At 52.0% G+C, this 12593-nt stretch overlaps 1 protein-coding gene across 1 annotated transcript in view; it reads left to right on the forward strand.

Moving 5' to 3' along the window:
- The first annotated feature begins 8039 nt into the window (after positions 1 to 8039).
- The window catches only part of LOC310746763 (polyamine-transporting ATPase 13A3-like), a 58060-nt gene continuing 53506 nt past the window's right edge, over positions 8040 to 12593 (forward strand). The window contains exon 1 of the mRNA XM_083580798.1: positions 8040 to 8268. The gene's annotated coding sequence lies outside the window, so the exon portion shown is untranslated. The remainder of the gene's footprint in view (positions 8269 to 12593) is intronic.

Here is a 12593-nt window from a genome sequence, read left to right on the forward strand (position 1 = left end):
AATGGGTTTCCCCCCCCCAACCCTGGTCTCTCCCAGGTCTTAGCCCCCCGCTCTTAACCAGCGGCTCCGGTCGCACCCAGGGAAACGCTGGATGCGAGAGGGAGCCTGGCGTGAGCAGCGGCAGCAGTAGAGGGGCACGTGCCACGCAGGCGGAGTGACAAGGGCTATTGTTCTTCCCCGGCCCCTCTCCCCCTTCCTGCGCAGGATCATCGTGTTCCCACAGGGCATGGGACAAACAGCAGCACTGAGCGACGCACAGTTGCTGGGATGAAAAGCACCTTGTTTGTTGTGTCGTGGGCCAGCCCAGTCTGGAAGCATTAGGCAACCCCCCCCACACACACACTGCTGCAATAAAAGCACCCGCCTCACACTTCTTGCAAGAAGCCGAGCAGAGTTGCGATCTGGCACCAACCTCCCGCCAGCTGCTGCTGCTGCACCACCACCTTGGGGTAATTTTCCAGCAGGAGGAAAGAGTATTGCTCCTGTGCCCTAATCCTGCTTGCTGTTTTCCCACAGGCAACAGTTCAGCCACAGGATGCTGGACCAGACGAGCCACTGGCCTGATCCGGCAAGGCTCTTCTCATGTGCTAAATCTTATTTATTCAGTAGGTTTTTAGCCGACCTTTTCCCCACTCCGCTCACAACTCTACGTGATAAGGTTAGGCCAAGAGCGATACAGACTAGCTGTCGGGGGGGGGGGGGCACACCCAGTGAGTTTCACAGCCGAGTCAGGTGCTAGTCTGACACTCTCTAACCACTGTACACCACCACCACCAGCCCTCCCGAGTGAGAACATCATAGTCTGCACGTCATAGGACATCAAAAACTACTTATGGCATTCTCCAAGGAGCTCAAGGTGCCATGTAGATGGTTCTCCTCCTTCCTCATTTACAACAGCCCTGTGAGGAAGGTCAGGCTGAGAGAGAAAATTTTAATTTTCGTATGCATTACTTTAAAGTAATGAAGATTTTTCTTGTTCTATCTTTTTGTAAACTGCATTGAGGTTTGTTTGCCTCTTTTTTTTTACAATCAAGCGCTCTATAAAACCTATTAAATAAATAAATAAGCCCCCCCCCCAATAAAAAATATTAAAGCACTGGTTGATGCTTTTGAATTCTGGTGCTGGAGGAGACTCTTGAGAGTCCCATGGACTGCAAGAAGATCCAACCTCTCCATTCTGAAGGAAATCAGCCCTGAGTGCTCACTGGAAGGACAGATCCTGAAACTGAGGCTCCAATACTTTGGCCACCTCATGAGAAGAGAAGACTCCCTGGAAAAGACCCTGATGTTGGGAAAGATGGAGGGCACAAGGAGAAGGGGACGACGGAGGATGAGATGGTGGGACAGTGTTCTTGAAGCTACCAGCATGAGTTTGACCAAAGTGCGGGAGGCAGTAGAAGACAGGAGGGCCTGGCGTGCTCTGGTCCAGGGGGTCACGAAGAGGCGGACACGACTAAACGACTCAACAACAACAACAAAGCATTGGTAGAGCAAAGTAGCTCCAGGTGTTTCAAGTGAGTGAGCCAAGTCGTATGCTGCTTAGGAAGGCAAAGGTAGGGGAACGTTGCCCACCAACAAGTCAGGAACCTAAATCGATAGGAAATACCATTGGGCTAGTATCTCCCCAGAAAAGCTCAGCCAGGTGGCCGGTCATCCTGGCGCTGGACAACAGATTCAAGCAGAAGTATTCAGCCTAACACCACCCCAGTTCCAGATTTGGTCCCTTGACTTTGTCCCATACTGGTCCACGGAAGCTTCAAACGATGGTCTCCCTGGAAACTGTTCCCTAGCAACCGGCTATCTGCCGCAAATATCCCTGCAAGAATCATGGGGCTGTGGCGTTCCTCCTTGTTCTTCCTAGCCTGGATCTTGGCGACCCCTGCCCACTCGAGGAGGCAGAGGGTCAGCGAGCTGGGCCCGGATCAGGGAGAACCGCAGGAGGGAGCCTGCTCCCTCGGGATTGGTGGGGGCTGGCTAGCCAGCGATGACTGCGCCTTGCCGCTGCTGCTGGTCCTCTCAGGCGCTCTCGCCCTAATTTATGTCTTCCTCTTCAAAGGGCAACGGGTGAGTCTGGGAGGGCGTAAGGGCAGCCTGCCGGCTCAAGCAAATCACCTCTTAGAATGAGGACGCGAGGCAAGCCTTGCTGGATCAGGCCAAAGGGGGCCCACCATCTAGTCCAGCACCTTGGTCTCGCAGTGGCCAAATGCCCCTAAGAATCTAGGAATTGATATAGACTGCCTTGGGACCTGGAGGTTCTGTAAAAGTCTGGCTGATGGATCAGTCCAGTAGCCCATTCGGAACCATTGCTGCCTCCAACCGTGGAGGCCGAGCCGAGCCACTGTGGCTAGGAGCCGTTCATAGTCTCCACCTCCTCCTCCAGGAATTCCTCTAATCTGCTTTTAAAGCCGTCCAAGTGGGAGTGAGTTCCACAGTTTAAGCCTGTGCTGCGTGAATGACTTTCTATCTGCCCTGAATCTCCCAATCAAGTTTTTGAAATTCCTCAGGTACCAGATGGATTTTGCTACTTGGTGTGAGTCCAGTTGCGTCTACGTGGAGATTTTTGGGCACCAGGTTGGTGACCACACTTTAAAAGCCTCTGCCTTAGTCCACAGTTAATAGCATTCCCATTTCCATTGTGTGTGTTTCTCCCTCTTGCATCCTGGGACAAGTGAATTGTTGTAAGAGCGAGCTACAGTCAAGCAATGCAGCTGAGATCATAGAATCGTAGAAATTTAGCGCTGGAAGGGACCCCGAGGGTCATCTAGTCCAACCCCCCGGTGAACAGACATTCCTTTGTGGTGACCGTAACCTAGATTCAAGGTGCCACCTGGTCCCTAGCTTGTACATCTGAATTACTAACACTGCTTCCAATGCTCAGCTTCATTGGACGTCCACATGTTCCTGATTTATGAGAGAAAAAACCTTTCCCTATCTTCTTTCCAGTGTGGTGTAGTGGTTAAGAGCGGTAGCCTCGTAATCTGGGAAACCGGGTTCACGTCTTCTCCTCCACATGCAGCTGCTGGGTGACCTTGGGCCAGTCACACTTCTCTGAAGTCTCTCAGCCCCACTCACCTCACAGAGTGTTTGTTGTGGGGGAGGAAGGGAAAGGAGATTGCTACCTGCTTTGAGACTCCTGAAGGGGAGTGAAAGGCGGGATATCAAATCCAAACTCCTCCTCTTCTTCTTCTTTCTCCGCCTCTACCCATTTCCCCGCTTTACTCTCCTTTTCTCTAAACTGAAAAGCCCCAAACACTGTAACTTCCCCTCCAAGCGAGTCGCTTCATCCCCTCGATCATTTTGGTTGCCCTTTTCTGAACCCTTTTCCAACTCGACAGCATCCTTTTTGAGCTGAGGCAACCAGAACGCTACCGAGTATTCCACATGCGGTCACGCCATAGGCTTGTATAACGGCGTTACGAAATCGGAAGTTTTGTTTTCGGTTTCTTCCCTCACCATCCCTGGCATGGAATTTGCCTTTTGCACGGCTGCCGCACACCAGGTTGACAACACCTTCGCTGAGCTCTCCGCCTGTGACCCCACGATTTCATTCCTGGTCCACACCTCTTCTCGCAGCCAACATGGCGGCAATCTCAATTTCGTGTTCTTGTTGAGGCATGCCTTTGCTTATCTCTGAAAGGGAAGTTGCAGCAGTGCCGGCTCTCCACAGGAAGGCTCAGCGGCCCGCCATGTGTTTGTTTAGCTCTTCTCAGAAAACTATTTATGCTACTGACCATCACAGCGTCTGGTGGCCATGAATCCCCAGGAATAATTGCACGTTGTCTGGGGAAGTACTTATCTTTTTGTTTTGCCTTTCAGCCGCCTGCCTGTCAATTTTGTGTGTGGCTAGACTCAGAGGCAGGGCGAATGATACACCTCCCTTGTTTTTGTTCTAAATGTCTACTCCATGCCCTCGCAGGCCGTGCCGGAACCATGTTTTAACCACCTGTGGAGGAAACGGGCAGAGGAAACTCTTTCTCCTTCTCTCCTAACACCAGAACTCGTGGACATCCCATGGAGCTGAACGCTGGAGATCCAGGACAGATTAAAGGAAATCCGTCTTCACAAAACACAAAGTTAAATTGTGGAACTCACTCCCGCGGGGCGACAATAATGGCCAGCAATTTGGATGCCTTTCAAAGAGGTCTGCACAAATTATAGGAGAGGGCTATTAGCCACAACAGCTACTATTGCTTGATCCATCGGGCTCTTCTCATGTTATTAAGGAAGATTATTCTTATCTATTCCTTTATTCAGTTGGGATCAGGGAGGGTGAAAGGAGCTCCCCCCCAAATCGGCTCACGCCCTCTTCTCTGCCTTCAGGATGTTCTGGGACTTCTAGTAAGGCGGAAGACAGGAAGGGAGAGCGAGTCACCTGCTTACGGGGAGAGTGAGGGGAAATTTGCGCACCCAGGGGGTGCAACTGCTGTGCCACTGAATAGTTGTGATTTCTGCACTGCAGAAGGTGGGCCCAAATACTGTATTTTTCGCTGCATAAGACGCACCAGACCACAAGACGCACCTAGTTTTTGGAGGAGGAAAACAAGGAAAAAAATATTCTGAATCTCAAAAGCCAGAACAGCAAGAGGGATCGCTGTGCAGCGAAAGCAGCAATCCCTCTTGCTGTTCTGGCTTCTGGGATAGCTGCGCAGCCTGCATTCGCTCCATAAGACGCACAAACATTTCCCCTTTCTTTTTAGGAGGGAAAAAGTGAGCCTTATAGAGCAAAAAATATGGTAGCCCTTCAAGCTCTGCAATTCTAAGGAGATGTGTGTCCCTGGAGGTTGCCCCGACCCTCACCGCGGAAATCCTTTCCCTGCTGCGCAGTCTGTCTAGGGCTGCTCAGGGGTGTACAAGGCACTCTGCCTACGCTCAGGGGAGAAACAAAAATCCCTTTTTTAATCTCGCATGTTCCAGGACTGGGCTGCCGCCCTAAAAAACAGGTTCTATTCCCTGGCTCGATTTCTACCTTGCTGGTTGAAAGATGGAAGCCTCCCGCACTTCTTCAGAGGCATGTCAAAGGAAAAGGTAAAGGTAAAGGGACCCCTGACCATTAGGTCCAGTCGTGGCCGACTCTGGGGTTGCGGCGCTCATCTTGCTTTATTGGCCAAGGGAGCTGGCGTCCAGCTTCCGGGTCATGTGGCCAGCATGACTAAGCCGCTTCTGGCGAACCAGAGCAGCGCACGAAAACGCCGTTTACCTTCCCGCCGGAGTGGTACCTATTTATGTACTTGCGCTGGTGTGCTTTCGAACTGCTAGGTTGGCAGGAGCAGGGACCGAGCAACGGGAGCTCACCCCGTCGTGGGGATTCGAACCGCCAACCTTCTGATCGGCAAGTCCTAGGCTCTGTGGTTTAACCCACAGCGCCACCCACGCCCCATGTCAAAGGTACTGTCCCCTTTATGACCCATTTCCTGTGTTCCAAGGCTGAGCCCTTGTGCTTCTCTAGGGATAAACCTGGGAACAGAGCTGCCTTCTTGGTCCATACTGATGCCAGTATTACCCACACTGGCTGGCAGCTTGGCATGCCAGGGTTTAAGGCCGGAGCGCCTTTCCCAGCTTTACCTAGCGACGCTGCTGGGGGTTGAATCCGGGTCCTGCTGCATGCCAAGCAGGTGCTCTTTCGTCGGTCCATCCAGCTTGGTAGTGCCCACACTGACTGACAGCAGCGGCTTTCCAGGGTTTCAGAAAGGGGGTCTTTTGCTGCCTTCCCTAGCAACGCTGCTGGGGATTGAACCCAGGCCCTTCTGCATGCCAAGCAGGTGCTCTCTCGTTGAGCTGCAGACCTTTCCCAACCAGACCCATTGGTCCATCCAGCTCGGTAGTGCCCACACTGACTGGCAGCAGCGGCTCTCCAGGGTTTCAGAAAGGGAGTCTTTTGCAGCCCTGCCTGGAGGTGCTGCTGGGGATTGAACCCGGGTCCTTCTGCATGCCAAGCAGGTGCTCTCTTGTCGGTCCATCCAGCTCGGTAGTGCCCACACTGACTGGCAGCAGCGGCTCTCCAGGGTTTCAGAAAGGGAGTCTTTTGCAGTCCTGCCTGGAGGTTCTGCTGGGGATTGGACCCAGGTCCTTCTGCACACCAAGCAGGTGCTCTCTCATCGGTCCACCCGGCTTGGTAGTGCCCACACTGACTGGCAGCAGCGGCTCTCCAGGGTTTCAGAACGGGAGTCTTTTGCAGCCCTGCCTGGAGGTGCTGCTGGGGATTGAACCCGGGTCCTTCTGCATGCCAAGCAGGTGCTCTCTTGTCGGTCCATCCAGCTCGGTAGTGCCCACACTGACTGCCAGCAGCGGCTCTCCAGGGTTTCAGAAAGGGAGACTTTTGCAGTCCTGCCTGGAGGTGCTGCTGGGGATTGAACCCGGGTCCTTCTGCATGCCAAGCAGGTGCTCTCTTGTCAGTCCATCCAGCTCGGTAGTGCCCACACTGACTGCCAGCAGCGGCTCTCCAGGGTTTCAGAAAGGGAGTCTTTTGCAGCCCTGCCTGGAGGTGCTGCTGGGGATTGAACCCGGGTCCTTCTGCACACCAAGCAGGTGACCTGCCCACTCAGCCACAATGGCCCCCCTTCCCCACGCAGGGTGCAGAAGCCGCCGCGGACCAAGACGCACGGCTGGATGAATCCCTGCTGCGCGAGGTCTCCAGCATCCTCCAAGTTATCCGGCACCGGCTGTGGGAGGTCGTGCAGGACAGACGGAAACAGCGCAGCCCCAAACGAAGAGCGTCCGAGCGCTAGGCCAGAGGAGAAGCACTGCCACGTGGGGCAAGGAGGGTCTTTCCCAGTTGCGCAGCCGGGGAATAAACGGGAACCGGAGAAAAACGGCTTCCCTCTTGTGTTGCCTTTGTGGTGTTCCTTATTACTTTGTAGGGCTGTCGTGTCGGAAGGGACCCCCAAGGGACATCTAGTCCAGCCCCCTGCTGCAAACACAGGCATCGCAGTTGGAGAATCCTTGACGGACAGCTGCCTGAGCTCTGTGAATTTAATAATTAATCGTTAAAAATATGAATAAGGTTATTATTTATACCCTGCTCATCAGGCTTGGTTTCCCCAGCCACTCTGGGCGGCTTACAGCACATATAAAAACATAGTAAAACATTAGGCATTAAAAATTTAATGCATTCAGCTCCTGTTCTAAATATATATATATATATATATATATACACACATATATACACACATATATACATATATACACACACACACACACATATATATATATATACACACACACACACACATATATACATATACACACACACACACACACACACACATATATATATATATACACACACATATATACATATATACACACACACACACACACATATATATATACACACACACACACATATATACATACACACACACACACACATATATATATATATACACACACACACACATATATACATATATACACACACACACACACACACATATATATATATATGTGTGTGTAATACTCTCTCTCTCTATATATATGCGCATATATTCACACACAGAGTTAAAAGTATTAAAGTATTAAAAGTATTTTTTTTTAAATTGATTAAAATCTGCAGCAGCTGAAACACACACAATCTAGTCTGTTCAGGTCTGGACAGGGCTTGTTATTATACTTAGCCAAAACTATACAAAACAAAAAAATTTTTTTCTTCCAGTAGCAAACAATTTTTTTTTGTTTTGACTATGGCAGACCAACACGGCTACCTATCTGTAACCAAAACTATACAGTACACCTCTTCTTGACCCCCAAGAGAATATAAAACAAAATAAAAAATTACATTTTCTATTATTTTTCACAAGTCAGGCGCTGGTATGAAACAGTATTTCAAGGAGATGAAAACCAGCAGCCCCCCCCAAAAAAATCACCCCCCCTCTGAAATCTCTGAGGGAAGCTCGTGAGGGGAAGGACTACGCTTCCCATGATGCTCAGCGCGGCAGGGGGTGAAAAAAGGGCGGGAAAAGCCTCGACGGAGGCTGCGCGCGAGGGAAAGAGCCGTAGACGCATGCGCCCAATTTGGGAAGGGAAAGAGGCGGCGGAGAGGAGGAAGGAGGAGCGCATGCGCCCGGCCGCCCCGCGCTGCTTTTTCCCGGCGGCCCTTGGGCGGTCTCCTCCTTGCCTGGCTTGGGCGCCGCGCTCTCTCTCTCTCTCTCGCTCTTCTCCTCAGGCCGCCGCCAAAGCTTTTCCGGGTCTCCCCGCCCCCTTTCTAGGCCCCGCCCCTTTTCCGCGACCCCTCCCCCACCCGCCGCCGGTGATGTGATGAGTCCGGAGCGGGTAAGTCGCGCGGGGCGGGGCTCGGTCACGTGGGAGGGGCCGGGGGGGGGGGAGCCGGGCCAGGCTCCCTCGCGTGTTTGCGTGCGTAACGTGGGAACGCGTTACCTTGATGGGGAGCGGGGAATTGCGGGGTCCCAGGGAGAGGTGGGGGAGACCTGAAGTGGCAAAGAGAGGGAGGGGGGGAAAGAGGAGGGCTAGCTGGAAGGGGAGCTCCTCCCTCAGGGTCATCCAGTCCACCCCCCCCTGCAACGCAGGAACCAGGTGCCCACGAAGCAGCAGTTCTAAAGCCGCCCCATGAAGTTAAGCTGGGGTGGTTCCCTGCAAGTAGAAACGTAGCCCCTCAGGTTCTAGCTCAGCCCACTTGCTGCTCCTGCTTCCTGAGGTTTCCACTTCCAGCGGCGGATTGTTTTTCGGGGATGCCGTTCCTTTATTTGTTGTTGTTTAGTCGTGTCCGCCTCTTCGTGACCCCCTGGACCAGAGCACGCCAGGCACTCCTGTCTTCCACTGCCTCCCGCACTTTGATCAAACTCATGCTGGCATCTTCGAGAACACTGTCCCACCATCTCGTCCTCCGTCGTCCCCTTCTCCTTGTGCCCTCCATCTTTCCCAACATCAGGGTCTTTTCCAGGGAGTCTTCTCTTCTCATGAGGTGGTCAAAGTACTGGAGCCTCAGCTTCAGGATCTGTCCTTCCAGTCAGCACTCAGGGCTGATTCCCTTCAGAATGGAGAGGTTGGATCTTCTTGCAGTCCATGGGACTCTCAAGAGTCTCCTCCAGCACCAGAATTCAAAAGCATCCATTCTTCGGCGATCAGCCTTCTTTATGGTCCAGCTCTTACTTCCATACATCACTACTGGGAAAACCATAGCTTTAACTATACGGACCTTTGTTGGCAAGGTGATGTCTCTGCTTTATTACCTGGCCATAAGAAAACCTCGTAAGGCAGTTTACGATAATATAAAGAAATAATATGCGCGTTAAAAGAACAAGTCAACAGTAGCTAAAAAAGGATAAAACGCTTGCCTAGGCAGAAAACGCTTTAGGCAGGTGTCGAAAGAGAATACAGTGAAGGTGCATTTCCAGATATCTCTAGGCGGGGAATTCCAAAGTGTGGGTGCTGATCGAAGCAGTCATGCGGGTGCATGTGGGGTCAGGCGACCTCGCAGGTAAACTGATCCCAGGTTGTCGAAGGGCTTTATATGCTAATAGCAACACCTCGAACTTGGCCCCAGAGCAAACCAGAAACCAGTGCAGGTCTAGGACCACAGGTGCTGACGAGGCCTCACTCCCATCAGCAATTGTGCTGCAGCAATAAAAAGCAGAGACACCACCTTGCCGACAAAGGTCCGTATAGTTAAAGCTCTGGTTTTCCCAGTAGTGATGTATGGAAGTGAGAGCTGGACCATAAAGAAAGCTGATCGCCGAAGAATGGATGCTTTTGAATTCTGGTGCTGGAGGAGACTCTTGAGAGTCCCATGGACTGCAAGAAGATCCAACCTCTCCATTCTTAAGGAAATCAGCCCTGAGTGCTCACTGGAAGGACAGATCCTGAAAGCTGAGGCTCCAAGACTTTGGCCACCTCATGAGAAGAGAAGACTCCCTGGAAAAGACCCTGATGTTGGGAAAGATGGAGGGCACAAGGAGAAGGGGACGACGGAGGACGAGATGGTGGGACAGTGTTCTCGAAGCTACCAGCATGAGTTTGACCAAACTGCGGGAGGCAGTGGAAGACAGGAGGGCCTGGCGTGCTCTGGTCCAGGGGGTCACAAAGAGGCGGACACAACTAAACGACTAAACAACAACAACTTTCTGTGCTAGCTGCAGCTTCTAGATTGTGCAAAGCGCAGCCCCATGCAGAACGCGTTGCAGTAATCCAGCCCTGAAGTCACTGAACTAGTGTGGTCCAGGAACGGCCATGCGTGTTGCACCAGTCACAGCGGGTAAAGGTTACTGGGACTGCCTAGGCCTCCAGCGGCAGAGCTGGGTCTTGATCCTAGGCTGCATGCCTACTCCTTCGGCGTGAGTGCGGCCGGGGAAGGAAATGGGCCAATTTCTCAGACGCTCGCCCACGGTGCCTCCATCTGGCCAGGAGTCAAGCTCAGCTTATTTTTCCTTGCATCTTGCACTGCTGCATCCAGGGCCTGCATGGCCTCTCGTGATTAATGTGTTATTGAGAAATAGAGCTGGGTGTCATCAGCGTGAAGCCTTGCTTGTGAAGGCGGTGAAGGTCCTGTGTGAGTGTCTGGAGGCGGTTGGAGGATGGATGGCGGCTAACAGATTGAGGTTGAATCCTGGCAAGACAGAAGTCCTGTTTTTGGGGGACAGGAGGCGGGCAGGTGTGGGGGACTCCCTGGTCCTGAATGGGGCAACTGTGCCCCTGAAGGACCAGGTGCGCAGCCTGGGAATCATTCTGGACTCACCGCTGTCCATGGAGGTGCAGGTCAGTTCTGTGTCCAGGGCGGCTGTCTACCAGCTCCATCTGGTACGCAGGATGAGACCACACCTGCCCGCAGACTGTCTGGCCAGAGTGGTGCATGCTCTAGTTATCTCTCGCTTGGACTACTGCAATGCGCTCTACGTGGGGCTACCTTTGAAGGTGACCCGGAAACTACAACTAATCCAGAATGCGGCAGCTAGACTGGGGACTGGGAGCAGCCACCAAGACCACATATTGAAAGACCCACACTGGCTCCCAGTACGTTTCCGAGCACAATTCAAAGTGTTGCTGCTGACCTTGAAAGCCCTAAACGGCCTCGGCCCAGTATACCTCAAGGAGGTGGTTCTCCACCCCCAATCATCAAGCCTGGACACTGAGGTCCAGCTCCGAGGACCTTCTGGCGGTTCCCTCCCTGCGAGAAGCCAAGTTACAGGGAACCAGGCGGAGGGCCTTCTCGGTGGTGGCACCCGCCTTGTGGAACGCCCTCCCATCAGATGTCAGAGAGAAAAACAACTACCAGACTTTTAGAAGACATCTGAAGGCAGCCCTGTTTAAGGCGGGTGCCACTACCGAGAAGGCCCTTTAGGAGAGGCTGCACCACCACCTGTTTCATGGCACCAGGCTCCTTCCGCCAGATTTAATAAGCCCCGAGTGCGAACGTTCAGAAGTATTGCGGCCTCAGCTGATTGCGTGAGCTGAGAAAAACCCGCGTAGCACATCACCTGCTAAAGCACTGGGCACATCAAACGGAAATGCAATAAATTCAGAGTCAAGGTCGCTCTGAAACTGAGCGGCCTCAAAATGTGCAGCCAGTTTGTCACAGCCGGTCCTCAAGCGCTTCGGAGATATCTCCCCCACTGTGGGAGTTGGTGATCTCTGGACTGTCTGAAATAACTCTGCTCGCTGGCTACTAGAAGGTGAAGTTCAACCAGCAAAATGAGCCTTATTTGCAACCTTTGCCGTCACATGGTAGGCACGATCCTGTGCATTGTGCAGTGTTTGGAGAGCTTCAGAGCAAGACTTGTTATTGTATATTTATATACAATATAAATATTGCGTATGTATGTGGCTTACAGATAAAAATAGGAACAGCTAAAAATATTGCTGTGGGCCATGGAGTCATTAAAAAGTGATTAAGCGCTAATAGATTTAAAACTGTTTATAAATATAAAATACCTATTTGGAACATACAGATAATTACAATAAACACAGCACGGCGTTGAAAGCATTGAGTTCCACAAAGCTACTTGGAATAAGAAGGGTTTTCACCTGCCGACGAAGGATGAGGAGGGAGCCGGTCTGACTTCTCCAGGAAGGGAGTTCCAAAGTCGTCTGGAGAAGTCGCCATCGAGAAGGCCCTCTCTCGCATCCACACCAAGCGGGCCTGAGAGGGGGGTGGGCCTGAGAGAACCCCCCCCCCAAAGTATCAATACCTGGGCAGGTTCATATGAGGGAATGTGGCTTTTCCCAGCAGCCCAGACCTCAGACTTTTCAGCATTTGCGTCGGACCGAAGACCAGCAAATGGTTAAACTATGGAACTCCCTCCCACAGGATTTTAGAATTTTTCAATTGGTTGATGGTGATTTTATGTGAACTGTGTTGCTTTTAATGTTGTTGGCCGCTCTGAGCCCGGCTTCGGCTGGGGAGGGTGGGATATAAATAAAATATTATTATTATTTTGGCTTTAAAAGAGAGGATTTGACAAATTCATGGAGGAAGAGGGGGCAATCAACAGCCACTACTTGCACTCAAATCCTGCTTGTGGCATCTGGCCACTGTGAGAACAGGATGCTCTCCCAGGTGGGCCGTTGTCATGCTCCAACAGCGCTCTTCTGATGATTTTAGGAGGGCAAATGGCTCCACCATCCCAAGCGCTGCAGAATCCTGC

The sequence above is a fragment of the Podarcis filfolensis genome (genome assembly GCF_964270895.1).
Source record: "Podarcis filfolensis genome assembly, chromosome: 13".
Classification (NCBI taxonomy): domain Eukaryota; kingdom Metazoa; phylum Chordata; class Lepidosauria; order Squamata; family Lacertidae; genus Podarcis; species Podarcis filfolensis.